The 18,529-nt window shown below is 42.5% G+C and overlaps 1 protein-coding gene across 8 annotated transcripts in view; it reads left to right on the top strand.

Moving 5' to 3' along the window:
* The first annotated feature begins 4,926 nt into the window (after nucleotides 1–4,926).
* The window catches only part of NCOA2 (nuclear receptor coactivator 2), a 188,560-nt gene continuing 174,957 nt past the window's right edge, over nucleotides 4,927–18,529 (top strand). For 5 of the 8 annotated variants that reach the window (XM_085221243.1, XM_085221241.1, XM_085221237.1 and 2 more), the window contains exons 1-2: nucleotides 4,963–5,123; nucleotides 14,233–14,312. The gene's annotated coding sequence lies outside the window, so the exon portion shown is untranslated. Of the gene's footprint in view, nucleotides 5,124–14,232; nucleotides 14,313–18,529 lie in introns of all 8 variants that reach the window. The other 3 variants (XM_085221244.1, XM_085221240.1, XM_085221246.1) reach the window with 2 other exon arrangements.

The following is an 18,529-nucleotide window of genomic DNA, read 5'->3' as shown; positions in this document are numbered from 1 at the left end:
GCTGCAGCATGAAAATATAGAAGAGACTGGTAAAAAAAAAAAAAAAAAAAAGCCTAGAAAAAAATAAAGATAAAAAGGAAAATAAGGTCAAAAGAAAAAAGAAAATGTTAGAGAAGAGTAATAGAAAAGTTAAAAGTTAGAAGAGTAGTGTGAAATAAAGCAGGAAAACAAAAAGCGTTTTGTTTTCCACTAAAAGAATCAGAGAACCACAGAAGTCCTGAGGCTGGGGGTGTCCAGGAGCACCCAGCAGGCAGAGAGAAGCAAGCCTTCCTCTCACAGCTGGCTGTCTGTGCTAACAGCTGAGCAGTCCTGTTGCAGTGTACAAGAAGAAATTTAGGGGCAGATTTTGTTTTTGTGTTGCATGGTTGCTATGCATAACTGAAGGAAAGGAGCAAAAATAAGTGGGCTGAGTAAAAATGTGTGAGATTTTAGGTGTGATACTAGAATACAAGGACAAATATACACCAGTATAGCAGTTGTGTTTGAGTTATACACATATATTTCCCTCAGCTGAACATCTCAGCTTGAAGTATTGACAAAGTAGCAAGAATGACGCAACAGTAATTTACTACTAAAAATATTTGCATTAATATTGATTAAAATTCTAGTATTTTCCCTATACATTTAGAAATTTCATATGCAGGTAGTCAAGCAAACCCAGAATTTTTAACAGTACCTTTCTGTAGAGGGAATAGGTTTAGCAAATTCAAAGCATTTTATAACATGGAATTGTTTTTGACTAATTTCTTGTCTTAAAAAAGCTGGGAGTTTTTCAAGGTTGTCTGATTATAAAAATAGAAAGAACATGAAGAAAATAATTGTGTTAATAACAGATCAAAATGCAATCAAATGTATGATTCACCACTTTCTGAATTTACAAGCTTATTATTTAAGGTGAAAAAAAAAATTGATGTCTTAAATTTTTAAGAGAACAATCAATCTTACTTTTAGTTCTAATCCATATGCACTACATGCCTAGGATATGTTTTTCACTGCAACATCTTAATTAAGCGAATCTATCAATGCATGAAACGCAAATGAAGCCAAAGTCCCATTGGAGAAGTTGAGCTGGATCCCAGATTCTTCAAAAGAATTTAGCACCACTTCAGTTAGTGTTACTTGGAGAGGAGAGATGTTGGTGAAGGGATAATGGAAGGAGGATAATCAGAGTGTTTGGAGATGGGGAATGAGGTCAAAGGGGTAGGAGCTGTAGGAACCACAAGGCATGCATATCAGAACAGGGGAGCGCAGCATACTTTTGGAAGGTCATGGTGACTGGATGAGGCACGTGGTGACTGGAAGAAGGTAAAAGTTGCCTCTGTTTTCAAGGGGCTAGATTTGCAAAAGAAGGGGCCAGCCAGTCTGACCTTAGTCTGTGGGAGGATTAAGAAGGTGACAGGGAACAGGCAGTAACAGTTTACAAAACATAAATTCTGCCTGGCAAACCCAACTTTCTGCACTGGGAATGGTGAAGAGGAGAGCAGTGCGTATAAATTACCTTGACTTTTCCAATGCTTTTGAGACAATCACCTGTAGACCTCTTTTAAGCACGCTGCAGGGGTATGAACTAGGCAAGCAGAAGGTAAGTAGGGGAGAATCAGCTGGACCATCGGGCTCAAAGGTTGTGATCAAAATCCAGCTGGCGGCCAGGATTCCCTTGATGTTATTGTGTAACACCTCTGTCAGTAACCTCGGTGATGAGTTGAAGGGCACCCTCAGCAAGTCTGTGGATAACTTCACAATTGGCCCTACTTGGAGCTGGGGGTTCAATCAGAAGGCTTTGACACATCTGCTCACCCTAGAGAAGGTGAAGATCATACTGTAGATTTACCTGTTTTGAAAATTCACTTTGTTTTCTTTGTGGATTTAAGTTAAGTATATACTGGATCAACAAAAATTCAACCGATTTCATAAAGGCCATTTTTAAATCAAATTGGGAACGTTAATGAGCAAACAGGGATACGATTCTCCATAAAAGAAGGCAGAGTGAATCCACAGAGTAAATGCAGCTGCTCACGAGAAAGACTCTGTGCACCAAACTCTGCTTTACGTACAGTCCAGGTGTCAGCAGGTGCACATAAACTTTTTTGTTACACACTAAAGCTGCAGATGAAGCTTCATGAGACAGCAGCCATAGCTAAGAGGCATACCAAGTTCAAGAATATTAAACAAATTATTCATTACCTTTCAACTTATGGAAGAGCAACTTCATGACTTATTTGAAAATCAGACAAGAACACTGCTATGTATGTTAGATCTACTCACAGTACCCCATGTGCCAATTTTTGTAGAAATATGTCACGTAGACAAGATAAATGATTTTAAAGAGCAACAAAGCTCATTGAAAATATATGGTTAAACTGATCGAGGAAACACTATTACATTCGGATTCCCCTTTTCATGGTGTTGACTTGGGGGAAAAAAAAAGTTATGATGAAGAAATTTAACCAAGCTTCGGTGAAAATTCTGGGGAATTAAAAGCTTCTCTGTGTTATATTTCACACCAGGAAAGATTTGCAGATCACAGTGAATAATCAAGTGAATGTATAAAGTGATGCAGTGAACAAAATATCCAGCAAGGGTAGAAGTATAAATGGAAGGAGTATCACAGAGTAGCAGAATCACAGAATGGCTTAGCTTGGAAGGGACGTCAAGGGTTATCCAGCTCCAAACCCCTGCTGCAGGCAGAGTTGCCACCCACTAGATCAGGCACGAGATCAGGCTGCCCATGGCCCCATCCAACCTGGCCTTGACGATGGACATGGATGGACATTAGAGGATGGCAGAAAGTATATACTGCTCTTGGTTAGAACTGGAGGAGCTTCCACTGAGAAACAAAACCCATATCTAGTCAGCTTAATGCCGCACTGGTGGCAAAACATTGGAGAAGGCTCAGAGAAGAGCTGGAACCCTGAACAAAATCCAGCACTGAAGTGTGTTCAGCAGATCCGTTTTCCTCTGGAAGATGATGTTTTTGCTTTAAAGAGTAGCAGTTGGGAATAACATAATTCCTGGCCTTTGCACACGATGATACTTCCAACCAGGCTTTGTTGGCCTTTGATGACAACGTGTATTTGCTGATGAATTAGCAGCTTTGAACAAATTTCAGAGGACTTGAAGATATGTGTGCAGTTAGATCCCTTCTCTCACACAGTGTGACAAGGACACTTTGCTGCGTCAGGGTGGGGATTCTGTCAGCACCGAGCCCTGAACTTTGTGACACATGGGCTGTCTTCGTGTTTGCACCCAGCAAGTGAAGAGCTGTTCTGATGGGTGCGGGTAATCATTTAATGAATACTTTTGGTTGCATTAAAGGATGTGTGGGGTTGGAAAAAACTCAAGCATTCGTGTGTAAGAAAGACTGGAACTAAAATTACTTGTGCGATTCTAAATTAGACTGCTTATGGTTATAATATCAAAGACGTTACATTATTTTTTCCAGCAGACCACTGTCTCATTTAGCATGGGAAAATGAACGGATCATGACCGCGAGGTAAATCAGATTATTGCCTGTATAACTGTTAGCTTATTTGCTACAGAAATTTGCACAGATATAACAAATGAGACCAGAGGAAAAGCTCCGTCCCTTTGCCCCAGGCTTTTTTCCACATACAAGCTGCTCTCCTTTGCCACGTTATTTCAAGGTAACATTAGGATTTCTCCACACTTTGCGTGGCCCTTCTGTCTCCTGGCTGCTGCCCATGTTGGTGCCAGAAGCACCCTCCAAAAGAGTGACATCTGTGGGAGGTAGGATCTCTGGTGCAAAGTTCTTGAATGAGGGATTTGGAACAGTCGACCCTCAGAGGTGCCTTCCAACTCAAACGACTCTGTGATTCTAATAGACAGGCTACCCCTGCACTTCCTGACGTGGCTAAATTCAAACAGATTTCTGATCACAGAGTCATGGAATCGTTAAGGTTGGAAAATTCTTCTGGCTGCCACCCTTACTCAAGTTCTTTCTCCAGAAGAGGAATACAGAAGTTTTCAATGATTTGGTTGCAAAGACATTTTTCGAATGCGGTGGTGAGGAAAGAGTGGTGTAGAATGCTTACCTTATATTTGCTCTGAAAAACAACTGAGCTATTACAGTTCAGTGAAAGAAAAAGAAAATAGTAAAATAATCTGAACCAAACATGAGCATGGGAAACGAAAGGCAGAACAGTCAGTATGGCAAGAAGTAACCATCTGAAGAGCAAGGGTTATTGCCCTGGCAGTACCAGAAAAGCTCGAGCCAAGCAGAGCTCGCCATACCAGCAGTGACCATGTGTAACCCCTGGACGACCACCAAACACTTGGGGCTGCACATCCCTCAGAAATAACAATTGTTACCACCTCTGAGTGCAGCTTGCCATCGCTACCGCTTATAAAAACACAAAGCCCTTCTGCCAAGGTGGGATTTCTGCACCACGGCATTCACGCAGACTTGAAGGGCAATGGTCAACAGTCACCCTACTGCCCTTAATAATCTTTAACTCTCCTATTCAGGCCCTACACACTGAAAAGACTGCATCTTCATCTCCCCGTCGTGTGAGACACAGCTGATGCCGTGCGTTCGTGCAGCGGTATCACGCGACGTTTTCTTTCTTTCTTTTCTTTTCTTTTTTTTTTTTTTTCTTCTCTTTTTTCTTTTCCAGGGGCAAAGGGAGGCGGTAAGGCTGTCCTCGCGCTTGGGTGAACGTGGGCTACTGACACTCGCCCTGGGGCAGCGAGGGGCCGCTTTTAAAGTCTCTCCCGCCGAGGACGAAGGACTTTTTATCCCCCCTTTCCTCTCCCTTCCTTCCCCCGCCGGAGCGCGGACGGCTGCCATTGTCCGCGGGCGCCGAGCGGGGCAGCGCCGCGGGAAGCACCGGCTCGGCCCCCAGCGCGGGGCCCGGCCGCAGCCGCCGCCGTGCCCGGGGGCAGAGGGTGTGCCTTCTGCCTCCCCCCGCCTCCCGCCGCCCGGCCCTCCTCCGGGCAGAAGGGGAGGAGGAGGAGGGCGAGCGGTGGGAGGGTCTCCATTGAAATAAACAAGCAGGCAGTTATTAAAACGGGAACATGGCGGCCGCAGCCCCAGCTTCAGCTTCATCTTACAAAGCGAAGGTCAGCACCGGCGGCGGCCGCGGCGGGAGGCGACACTGACCCCGGTAACGACTCCCGCGCGCCCCCTCGGCCCCGCCACGGCGGGGGGTGTGCCCCGGCCCCGGCCCCTGCCCGCCGGGAGCGGAGCGGCGCGGAGAGCGGCGGCGTTGGCGTGCGGCAGGGCGGCCGCGCCGGGGCGGCTTCCCCCGCGCACGGCCGGGGGGAGAAAAGGGGGGAGGGGGAGGTGAAGCGAAGCCGGGCGGCGCGGGGCCGCCCCTCGCCGGGCACCGCGCTCGGGCTGCGGGCGGACTTCCCCGGGACGGCCCCGCCGCCGCCGGGCCGGGGGGGGTCGGAGCCGCCGGGGGAGGACGGGGCACAGCTGCGGAGAGGGGATGGTTGGGAAACTTGCGGGAGGCTCTGCGCCCGCCGACAAAAGGGGCGATCCGGGAGCAGGGCGGTGCTCGCCCCTTCCCCGTGTGACACCGGCTCAGCGCCGCGGCCGCCCCGCTCCGTTCCGCGGGGAAGGCGGGGGCACAGCGGGCAACTTCTGTAACTTTCTGCGCGGGGGCTGCGCCTGCGTGCGCGCGCCGGGCCGAACCGCGGGGGCGGGCGGTGGGGCCCCGCGTTCAGGCCGCGGGCGCACGGCGCTGCGCAGCCCGGGGCGCCCCGCCGCCTCCCCGCGATCCGCCCGAGGAGGGAGGGGTGGGGGCCCGGCCGCCGCAGTGCCTTGTGGCTGCGGGTGTGCGCGGGGCGGGGAGCGGCGGGGGAGGTGGGAGGAGGAGGAAGAAGGGGTTGTGGCAGCCGGCGGTGGGCGCGGGGCCGGGGGTCCCTGGGCGGTTGCCGTTCGCTCCGGTGTCGCTGCGGAGCGGGGGGGAGGGGGTGAACACGCGCGGGGGGCGGGGGAGGGGAGGTGGCCGCCGCTTCCCCCCCGCCCCGCGCGGGCCGGTGCCGCCCCGCCCCGCCGTGTGCGCGCCGCGGGGACCCCGCCGCCGTGCTCGTCCCAGGCCGTGGGGCGCGGCGCTGTCGGGCCTGGGAGCTGCGGGTGGGACCGTGAGGGCTGCGTGCGGGAGGCCGGCGCGGCGCGGGAGCTGCGGGAGCGGCGGTGGTGCCGTCCTGCGGGCCGGGGCTGAGACGCGCTGTCCCGAGGCAGTCGTTGAGCTAGGAAGCGGTGCCCTGGTGGGAGGAGGACGGCTTTGCTCCTTCGGCAGTAACTGCTGCTGCGTGCCTGGTTTTTAGGAAGCAGGTGAATGGGCTGTGTAGCTGACCCGGTAATATTTCTGGGGTGTTGAAGAAGAGTTTGAGCTCAGCACATCGTGTCGGCAGCTCCAGCATGGCTTTGTTGCTACTGAAGATAAGTGAGCGGTTTAATGCTGTTCATCTTCTTATTTCCAGAATTTGCTGCCACAGTGGCTGATAGCGTTCATTAACTTTCAGCCTTTTGAGTCTGCATGGACCAAATTATAAAGCCACTCCTCTCCTGTTCTCTTCTCAGCTCCTCACAGCTCTACAGCAGCACTGGGCCCTGCTCTGGGGGAGCCCTGAGCAGCTGTGGGGCACGGGAAGCTGCTGAGGTACTGCACCGTTCTGAAGAGCGCTCAGCCCAAACCATTATCTGCAGAGCAGCACTCTGCTTTGCCTCCTGACAGCTTATGGACCCTGTGAATAGGAACTGTGTCAGTACCAACCTCCTATAGAGTTTTCAGGACTGTTTCTCGCTTACATTAGTGGTGGTATCTCACGTGGGGTACACAAGGCCTGTGCAAATCTGCACGTGTATACATCTGCAGACACGCATGGGCGCTCCTTGTTTTGTCACTTGGAATACAGCTACTCGAGGGCTGTGTTGGAACTGAGCACAGCAGTCAGCTGCGCTGTGTCACGGAGATAAAGCAATGTGTAACTGTACACCCATGGTTACTCTCCAAGTCCACGACAAGTGCCACGATGAGCTCTGTGTTCGTAGCCAGCCCTGGGATCCAGCACCCTGAGCAGTGCTGTCGTGGCATTGGCCCTCAGAAATACTAGGAACAGCTTCAGAAAGAAAAGTTGATCCTAAATGCCAGACAAATATTTGGAGGATCAGATAATTTTTCATATGTTTGTATCTCATTTTGGTGAGCATTGCGCAATAAGGGCCTGGCGAAGGTACTGTCGTTGTGTCAGTTTTCCAGTCAGCAGGTTCTTTTATTTTGCTTAAAAACTGAAGTTTTCTCAACTTTGTATTTTCTCAGGCTTGAGGCCTTTACTGGCAGAAGGGCCCACACATTGCACTGTTACTTCATAGGCACGTATACTTCATCCTGCAGCTTCTGAAGATGCTGTGTGCTGCAAAGTAGGGTGTGCACATCTGCCCTGTTCTTCTTTGTGTGTCCTGGTGGTGTCAGTGCTCCGTGAAACCCAATACATCTGAGCGAGGAATATTTTATTCCTATCAAGAATTATACTGTTGCAATAAGACAGTTGTATTTAAGTTTTTAAAGCACAGCTACATTTCCCTATAGGAAAAAAAAAACAAAAACACTGAGGATGCGTTTGCATATAATGTAGCGTATTGTATTAAAATGGAGCAATAAAGGTTAGTTACTTGAGAATATTTGTGTTTTTATAATCCTGAAGGTGCAGCTTGTTCAGTGCAGGGCGCTCTCTCAGTGTGGACGTGAGCTGTGCAGCACTGCTCCGTGGCTGAAGGCAGCTCCTACCCAGTCCATCTTGCAGTGCGATGGCTTTCGGCAGGAAGAATAAAAGTCCTCGGGAAAGACAGCTGCAGTGACAATGCCCACTGTCTCCTGGTCTTTTTCTTTGTTGCTGATGTCACTGTCTCATGGGCAAAATCTGGGGTTTGGTGCTGAGCTGAGTTTTGTTAGCACCACCCGGATTGAGATTCTGGAAACTGCTGAGGCTTGTGAGATGTAAGCCTTGAGGATACTGTCAGTTCGTTTAGGAGAAGAGGCTGAATGAAAAGCTGGTGCCAAATTCAAGTACAAATGTAACTCTCTTTGTCTGCTCAGCACTAATAGGCTGTGCGCTGAAGGAAGGCAGTGCTGAGCCAGTCCTGTCTCTGTCACGCTCATTTTTGCACACTTGCCATGGTTGGCTTCTCTAAACAATGCAAACCATTTCCAAGTGCATATGAAGTATTTAACAAATCGTTTCTGTAGTATTCTTACCAATGTCAAAATGCTCAGTTTACATTTATTTCTGCGGTTGGCTGCTGAGGTCAAAGGTTGGGTGTGCTGTTACAGAGTATGTGCCCTTCTGTGTGACTTAGCTTTTTGAGCTAGAAACTGGAACGCTGATATTTACTTTGTAGAAGGGTATATGGCAGCATCCACTCAGCGCTCATTTGCTGCTCTCAGATCATGTAGTTACAGATGGCTACTCTGGCAGGAGCCCCTGTTTTTATTGTTAAATAAGGTGAAGTTCAGTGCACCACTTTATTTGTGTTAGTTGTTAAAACATTCTCATGCTCCTGGCGGCAGATAATGACAAATCTCTCAATGCGATGCTGGGAGCAAGGGGGGCGGAGAGGGAAACAGGGAGGGACCGAGTGGGGGGGGGGGAAACCCTCCTGAGCATATGGAGACATCCAGAAAAAGATGTGCATCGTCAGCTGTGATTCCATTGTGTGCTGGCAGACAGGATCTGAGCTTCTCTTCTCTGGGGGATTTAAGCCTCGCAGAAGTGTTCTTCGACTTTTACCCGTCAGGTTAATCGAGCTTAGATAACGTACACTTCACTTATTTATTATAGATGGTATTTTGATAAAGATAGTATTTTGATAATATTTTAAGATTTCAGGCAAAATATGCAGTTGCGAGGACTCCTGCTGTCTGTTGGAATAACGTTTTGAACAGCAATGCATGTCGCTGAAATGGTAACTTGGAGTAGTAAGAGTAATTTATATTATGACATCAGTGGTTACGTGCTACTAAAACAGCTTACCACTTCGAGGTTAGTAGTTTGTCAGCAGTATTTGCATTATGCAAATGCTCCCTGTTTTAATGATTCAGTATCTTTAGCCTTCTCCAGATATACCAGGTAGGAATGTGACGTGGGAAATGACAGCTTGTGTAGTTTAATCAATGTAGGGTGCAGTGTTTAAAACAAAAACAAAAGAGAAAATCATCACGATGTATTTTTAAATCAGGACTTAAACCAACAAAAAGCCCGAACTATTTTATCAGTATTGTGATGTAAGTACTTAGAAATAGCATTAGCATGAATTTACCTGATGGAAAAAAAGCTGAGTGGAGGAAATTAATTTTCTGCTGCTCAGTCCTGCATTTACTTATTACCTAGAACAATGTTTCCTCTACTGAGCTTTTAGAATATTTCTGCTGCTTTTATAAAATTACTTTGAATTGACGAATAGTTCAAAAAATAGATCTTGAATGTGGTGGATTCACTGCATTACGTTTTGTTAATGTTTATGATTTTTCAATCTTGTTCCATGGAAATAAGATGTTATTCAAGTTAAGCGTAATAGAAATTTGCTTAGTTTTAGGGAAATGATACAGGCTCAATTCCTATGGAAAGTGTAAGGTCACTGGGGCGGTTGGCTTTTTGAAGTTAGTTCATTAATTTAAATGTCTAAAGCTATACAACAATACATTAACATTGCACACTTTTTTTTCCTTCTGCAGCTGCATCATTATACCATTCCAAGCCATGCATTTCCTTAAATGGCTTCCATAACAATCTCCCATTAATACAGTTACTGGCAGATATTATTCTTTCTTTGCTCTCATTTTAGCAGTTATAACTGATAGTAAATCTCATTCTTTCTGTTAGCATGCTCTGATTAGATTTTCAGGAACCTTTTTGTAAAATGCGTTTGATATTTGCAGGTAAGATGCAGTGCTCTCTGTGCAAATCCCAATTATGGTTTTTGTGTTGTGTTTCTTTGTTGGAGAAGTTACTTGCTACTTGGAAAGGTTAATGTATTTTGCTGAAGTAGAAAACGTTATGGAAACTGTTCATGTATTAATGAAACAGCAGGGGATATAAGTGGCAAATTAAAGATACATACTGAATGTGTTGCTTTATCAGTGATTCTTGGGTGATGCAAATCACATGAACTTATGTGGGGGGATCCTGGGGTATACTGAGATCATACATCTGATGTAGCGATGACTGAGCATTGCTGTTTTGATGCTTTTTTAGTGAGCTACGTAAGACATATTGTTGCTCTTCGGTAGGATTTATAGTGGGCATATCACAATTGGCTGCTTTATTGGCTGCCTCAGTGGAAAAGACTGGGATTGAAGAATGGGCCATGGAAAGTGAAGTAACGTTTTGCTTGCTAGGTCAGAATTACTTCACAGATGGTGCAAGATTCCATAGTAATTCATCTGTATGTGAACAAATACAGTTTTTCGTTGCCGTTCGTATTGATTTCTAATGAGTCCTACACGGGGATTCTGAAGAAAATTGCTCCAATTAAAAACAATGCAGTATGTCACTTATTTGTACTTCAGATTATGTAGGAAGTACTGAAGTGCATTTCAAAAGGAAACTTTGTGAGGGAGGAGGAAATTCTGCCTATGAATAAATTTGATAGTATATCCTGACACTTATTACAGCTATTTTTACGGACTAACAAATACATCACATGCTTCCATGACAGAATCAAATTTAGAAAAATAAATCAAGGTCATATGCTTTTCATTCCTTTTGCAAGTGAGAGTTCAGGTATTACCTGATCTACAGTGCAGATAACTTTCCTTCAGATTTCTTCCACCAGACTTTGAGTTTGCCAGTTTTTCTGTTTCTGAAGTAATGTCAAGGCTTGTGGACCAGCCACATTTGTTATTCTCAAAAATAAATGTGATTATTTCAGCTAATTTCACTTGCTACTCTTACACGTATTTGTACCTTGGTCTTTAGAGATATGAGCTGTGTCATCCTCCTTTCCTATCAATTTCCTAACATAGTTTCTTTGAGGAGGAAGACTGAGATTATACAGATTAATACATTATTTATTTTAGCAGATTTGAACTGCTGCTTCAAGAAGAGCTCTGCAAATCCAACTCTGCATGTTTTGTTGTTTTTTTTTTTTTGTCTTTTTTCCCTATAATTGAAATTTATAAACAAAATATGCTGTTTTGTTTTAGTAGAGCTAGAACACTTGTTGCCTTGATCTTTTATTGCTGGTTTTGGTGTGTCTTTTTTTTTTTTTTTTTTTTTTTTTTTTTTTGAAGCCAACCTGTTGATGCTCTCAAGTGTAGCTTTAATGACGTAGTTTAAAGCTTTTCTTTTTTTTAAACTACTTTTAACTACTTTTTTTTTTTAACCAACTTGTGTTGGCAGTTGTGTTACAAATGTACTTCTGACTGTTTTGCTCTTTTTTGGGGAGGGGGAATCATGGCTTACTTTGATACAAAGATACTGTGTTTCAAATGAGACCTCCAATTGTTTTCTTGCTGCAGTTGTGTGTGAGATTATTAACTGTATAAGTAACAAGATGACCCTTAGGACCATTTCTTCATGGTCTTCAGATTCCCTCTCTCTTATACTGTATGTAGATGGTCAGAAAATACATCCACTAAGCTTACATTCATTAAGTAAATGTCTTTCTTACAGATGTCTGAAAGTTGTCCTTCACTCTCCTCTTCTTTGGTGTACTGTAGTTTGTCAGGACAGTGTTGTTTGTTTTGTTTGCAACTTGTTGTCTTTCTAAGGCAAGAAGGTAACACAGCTTCAACACTGACATAGGTAGCTGGCATACAGGTATCTCTTTGCACTGTGAAAGAAAGAAATTACTGTGAAGGAACAGAAAATGAAGATATCAAGTGGCCTGTAGTCAGAGGATGTTGCATTGTTTTGGGCCTTATCAATTGCTCCTAGCCTTTAACCTTGCCTTTAAAAAATTCTTTTCTTTCCACTTTGGAGGATGAAAAATTGATTGAATAGTGGTATTGGAAAATGACAAGTGTGAAGAATAGTAACTGCGATACATTTCATTTTTGTGTCATAGCTGAAGCGATGCAGAGACCATTTCCTCACCTATACTTTGTTTGAGGCCTGCTTACAGGCCTTTGAGCACCACCATTAACAGTATTATATCACTGTGAAAGCTGGCTTTATGCAAGGGTGCTTTCTGTTGAGTTTCCAGAGGCATCCTAAGGACTTTGTGATTCTTGTGGGAATGATTAGCATGGGAATAGGTATTAGTGGTGCAGTTTCCTACAGTATTGCTTTTCCTTTGTACTTCGGAAAAGGGCCTGAAAAGGAAAGCAAGAACTAATAGGTGATGTCAGTGCCCAGTATTTGTCGCTTTCTTCAGTAGTGGTGTAGTTTAATGAAAAGTATAAATCTGGAGTGCGCTGAATGATATGTGTTTGGGTACATCAAGCTTGTCACTAGTTGCGGTACAATTTGAGGCTTAGAAAGAAAAATCTTGTTAGTAGTGTTCTGAAGATAGTATTTCTGTATGAAGCTATCATACAATGTCTTGGCATTCAGACAGCCTGGTTATTACTGTTTTTTACAAAGTTTTACTTATAGAGCAAGTGGAAATGACAAGTTCTGGAGAGTTTTTATTGTTGCTGCCCTGTGTTCTATTAACTAGTCATTGGGAATCACATTAGCTCGGTGCAGACTTTTTGAGCAGTGATACTTGGAAGGCCACATAGATCAGGAGGAGAGGACCTAAAATATGTTAGCAATAACAAAACACCGGCCGTGCTAGTTTTTGAGAGGTGAAATGGTACTAGAGTAGCGCCCATTCTCCTTTGCTGACTGACTGAAAGGCAGGCATGAGGAAGAGGATTTGGCCCTAAGACTTGGGAGATGAGTGGAAAACATTTTGTGTATACAAGCTCTTGTTATCATTGCTATCCTATGGAAAAGGGCCTCCCCACCATGGCTGGGGCTGCAGCTCTCATCCTCTGCCTTTGGCATGAAGGGCACTCAGCGCCCAGCTGTCTCATCTGCTAGTTGGGCAGTGGCTTCTCCTTGCTGCCTCTTTCTGTGCTGCAGGTGTCTGACAGGAATTATAAGCCCTGTGAAATTGCCACATGATCTGGTGTTCTACTGAGAATTTTATTCTAAGACAAGATCACGTTTTCCATGAATGCGGGCGAACTCAAAGCACCGTATTTGTGATTTGTAGGCCTCGTATACTTAGGCATTCCTGAGGGGATAATGTTTGTTTTCAGATCTCCTGTGTATATATTTTATGTAAGAATACTTTTTTGTTAGTGGGCCCTCTGGCAGCTTGTAGTGGTATTTTGTCTACGTAGAAGAATTCAAGCCAAGTTTATTTGAAGAAGGTTTATGTGAGGTGGAAGAATTGACAGAAATAACATCATTTTAAAATTCCTTTTTTTTTTTTTTTGAGGCATAATTAGTGCTTTATGTTGTTGATAACTTATGGCTCTTCATGTTCTACTCTTCTGTTAGTCAGAATGACAAATTAGAAAACTCTTTGGACGCCTTCTTGGATACATTTTACATAAAATACTGTTTGATCTACCCAAAAAAAAAAAAAAAAAAGTGCTAGTATAGTATTTTTTGTGGATAGTGCCATGCTAGTATTACCCTCCTGTTCCTCTTTCCTGAATCAGTATACACTGCTTAGTGGTGTGTGCCCTCTGCTATTCTGAAATCCTAAGTTCCGTACTAATGAAGAGATTAGGTATTTGTTTTTTTTTAAAGTCATTATAATACTATTACTTTATTATTATTGTTTTAATTTCTCCGCTGATAGTCATTGCTGAAGTCAGTTGCCCTCTAAGTGAAGATTCAAGGAATGTGGTTCTATACATACAATTTTTAATGACAGTTGAGAGACATTTTATAAAAACACCAGTTTCTCCTTTTTAAAGATTTGATTATAAAGTCAACCAAAAAAAGGAACCAACCACTTTCACAGAGAGTTACCACAGATTCTTTTCTGAAAATGAGGACTATACTCCATGTAAATTAGTTCAAACATCATAGTTGCTATCTCTGCAAGTTTGCAGGAGGCGGCAGATGAAGAGGAAGTTGTGTGCCTACAGTGATTATGCAACTGGAAGGAGATTATTGTTATGTCTGGGAAAACAGTTAATACTTTGCAAAGTGTATAATGTTTCCCTTGTTATGTTACACTTAAAATTGTCCTATTTTCACTTCTTCTATGCCTACCTCCAGAAAAAGACTAATTCTTTTTTTCTCAATTTTTTTTCACAGCACACTTGAGATGTATCTGAGTGCTGGGACCCCCCATACTCACAGACTCTAAAACTCCTTGCCTGCCTTGCTGAGTCTCGGTGAGTTGACCGTTAGTTATTGTGTTTTGTTGGATTGCTTTTGTTCTACCTCCTTCACCAAGAAATTTGATGTGAGATGTCTTAAACTGATGGCGTGGATACAAACATGTTTCACTATGTGATGGAATGTGTAAATGTGGTGTTGCAGTCAGTAGAAATATGTACACCTTAGAGACTTTGAACAGTAGCACCCAGATTGGTTATGGAAGCAGGGACCTTGCTTTTGTGCCATGACCCGAAATGGGACTCTGTGCTGAGAAGGGCTGAAGGAGATCAATGTGATCTTCCTTCCCTTGAAGTTTGTTTGATACTTGATCCTTTAACCAAGGAACTGATGTTTTTCAAATGTGCTGATTACAGTCTCTTATGGTGAAGGTTGAGTATGAAGTAATACAGGCTTTTCCATCCAACTATCTGCACTAATAAATTACTTAAATTGAGGGCTGAAATAAGTATAATGACACTTGATGACTTAAACTGCTTGTTGCTCAAAAATTACTGTCTGATGGCTACATCAGCAGTGCTGTTCCTGTTCAACACTGCTCAGGAGAAGGGAGAATGCCATTGAGAATTAGGAGAAGGAAACACTGCAGATTGTTTAAATGCATGCTAAAAATAGTTTGGTAGAATAGTGAAAGAAAGTAAAATATAACTGCTGTATTTTTATTTTAGGCATGTTTAATATATCAATGTACTTACTTGGTATAAACCTTTTACAAATAAGCATTTGAGATTTTATGTGAGAACCTTTTCAGGGTACTCATGAATAAATGTTGTCTTTTAACACATAGAGTGACTTATTAAGGTCGGAAATATGTATTTTTGAGGCTTGCACACTAAATATAGAGGTGGGGAATGAGCCAGTAAGAAGGGCTTTAGTTGTTTTGGGCATAGCTGTTTGTACAATGCTGGCCATTTATGGGTAAAATTATGTATGCCTACCTCAACTATAATTTCCTCCTTTGTTAATTACATTGAGCAATTTTTTATTTTTATTTTTTTCAAGCTAACAACTCTTTTCTTTAAACTTACTCAATTTTCTAACATCAGTGAATGAAAACAGGTTTAAGAAGCTTTTCTAAGCTTCTGTTTTTCTGCCTTTTTCGGTGGCTGTTCTGATAACAAAGATTTGCAGTTCACTGCATTCAATAAACTTTGTAATATTGGTTGAATAGTTTGTTTGTACAATATATTAACTTGAAAGTGCTGTGCCACGTAGATGTTGTTTATTGCTTGCTTATGTACACTTACTGCTTACACTGTATTATTTGTTTAAAGTACTTTGCTGAGCTGCACCATGTTCATTATGTGTGCATGCAGGTTTTCTCGATAATAAGCTGTATTTGTGATCATTTAAATTAATTGTTTAAGAAGAAGAGAATATTAATCTCAAAATATCTGCTTTTTCTTCGAGTGAATAAAAGACTCGTAATAAAATGAGTTGGGTATGACTAATGAAGAAAGAAAAATGCCACTGCCAAAATTCCCTCAAAGAGAACATGAAATTTTGTTGTCAAATTGATAGCATGTTTGTTTTCATTTCAGACATCTTGATTGTAATTTTCTATTAAACAAGGAATATGTTAGATTAAAACTGAAAAAGGTAGATACTCACATAAAAAGCAATTGCATATAATTACCTTTTTTTCCTAATTAATCTGACTGAGGGGAAAAAAAAAACACATCAAAAAAACAACCTTTCTTTTGCTTAGTGCTGCTGAATTCTGCACCAAGTTTCCGAATTTTTGTTGTTATGGAGCCAGAAAGTAATCTGGTACCTCTGCAGATACTGACTAAAACATGGTTGCTGTTCTTGAAAAGTTCACAAGTTCTTATACGAGCAACTAAAAGTTAAAATGTGATATATAACATGTAGAGTGATAACACGAAAAAGAAACCTGTGATAAAAATGGATGTAGTGAAATGATTCAAAAGGCAGGGAGTCTGTATCTGCTTGGAAGCAGAGAGGCCATTTTCCCAAAGAATATCCTGATGCTCTAAATGGAATAGTTATCCATGTGTTCCCATTATAGTTCAGTGAAAGAGGGCTGCATGAGACATGGAACAGTTTCAAATTTTGGTTCCTTTGAAGGCTTGGAATTGATATCATAGAACTCTGAAGTCTTATTGTTCGACTTACTCAGATGCTCTCCCTCTACAGAACAATATCAATTAGAAATGAATTTATGTTAATTAGTATGTGAAATTAGGAAGGATATGTCAGCTGGAATCTCCTAAGTCCTGGCCTTGGCTTTTTAATGAGAGCTGCCTGTGGAATAGGTGGTGGATTTCACTGGGCATCGTGATGCTGTACCATGAGTGTGGCTGGACTTGTGTTCACTCTGCTGCTGCTGTGAGCTTTTCAGCAGGTGAAATTCCTGCTTAGTGCTGATTGGATCTACTTTGAATGTGATATAGTGCATAAAGGTTTGAATGTTGGACATGTTAAATGGCTTTAGAGCATACGTGAAGAAACACATGGAAGTGATGTGAATGCTAGAATTTGTGGCCCCGCACCACTGTGTGTGGTGGCTAAGGTAATGCAGGGTAGCTGCTGTGTGCTACCAAGAAGACATGCAGTTAGAGATGGCAAGAAGGACAGACTTGCAAACCAGCCAACCGGATAAAAGCGTGAACTTGACTTTCCAGTCTAAAAGTTTTCAGTCAGAAAGTATCTTCTCTCTCATTTTCTTTTTGCATTAAATGGTTTCTTTTGCAGGGAATGTTTCTCAGGGAAAAGAAGAGAATGTAGATTACAGGAATCTCAGTTTTCTGTCACTTTCAATGACACTCTGTTTCAATCCAACTTTGGAGTGGCTTCATTGGCATTTGTGTTGTAGTTAGTGTCAAGTGTGATACATAGAAGATACTTGTGTCTGTTTGTTATGAGTTATAGCACTCCTTATTGTTGCTCACAGCAGTCGTAGATAAAGAAAATTCTGACAGATGTCTCACTTAAGATGGAGTCCTCCGAATACTTGTATGTGTAAAAGGAGCGCTGTCAGAAAGTGAAGCATGATACTGAAAATATAGGAGTACCTTACACTGAAACAAGTTTTACGAGTCTTTACTATTAATTTGAAGATGTGGGGAAGATTACAATAGGTTCCAAGTATGAAACATAAATGAGGGAGGGAGAGAGCTCACTTCTGTCAAAATTCAAAGCCGTGCTGGGATGGAGCCCACCAAGAGCTCAGGTGTAAATTCACAGCACCTTGACTCCCAGAGGAGCAGTATTTCAGAAAAATACCTGAAATAAAATAGTTATTGATCAAGGGAACGGATAATCTTTACTGACTCAGATTTCTCATTTGAAGCAGAATTTGTGAACGATTTTTAGCCTGGTTTAAATTGGTTTGTGCTAAATAAAGAGAATGTGGTCACATTCTGAGACCTCAATACCGAGTGGTTCTGTTCTGCATGAAATATGATTGGATTTTCTGTTTTCAGTCACTCCTGTTCTGTAGCGATATTAGTTGATGTGGATTGGCTATAAAGGTGCCTATTAAAATAGATTCTTGATTATAGTGAATTTAATCCAGTCAGGGTCAAAATGGTACTCTAGTCTGAGAGTGAACACTCTGTGTGGGTGGTACAATGAGAATGTGCAACAGAAGTAGAGAAATGAGCATCTAGTGAGATTTATGAAATCCTTTTTCAAGTTGGGAATGGAAATGGAAATTTTTCATTTTTATTGTATGAAAGAGGTGAAATTTGCGCAAATGCAGTATATTGCTTTTCCTTTAAAATTAATGAAAATTGAGAGTACAGAGAAATCTCATCATCCTTACTAGTAGTAGAACTAGATTTGTTAACACTGAAAGCAGATTTCAAGTACTTCAATATTTTGAGGCCACAACATTCAATTTCATTCTAAGTCTGAGGTAAACTTTCCTTAAATATGTAAAACTCATTAATTACCTTGAATGGATTTAAATGGAGTGCTCTGTCAATGAAATTCTTACTGACCTGATAGAATCAAAGCCCATTTATCAAGTCCTGTTGAAAACACTATCATTCAATTGATTGAAATTTGCCTTTTGTAGCTATATCCAGGAAGATTATTTCTAACACTTCAGTTTTGGTGAGATATATATAAAAAATATTTAGGAAATGAGATAGCTAACTTGATTTCGTTCACTTCTTAAATATTGGTCTTGACTTAGTGATGGGCTTTGCTAGGATTTTTTTCATTTCTTAACTTGATAGGAACCTTT

This window comes from Meleagris gallopavo, chromosome 3 (genome assembly GCF_905368555.1).
Source record: "Meleagris gallopavo chromosome 3, MGAL_WU_HG_1.1, whole genome shotgun sequence".
Taxonomy (NCBI): Eukaryota; Metazoa; Chordata; class Aves; order Galliformes; family Phasianidae; genus Meleagris; species Meleagris gallopavo.
The sequence above is the reverse complement of the archived record's forward strand: the minus strand, read 5'-3'. Positions and strand labels throughout refer to the sequence as shown.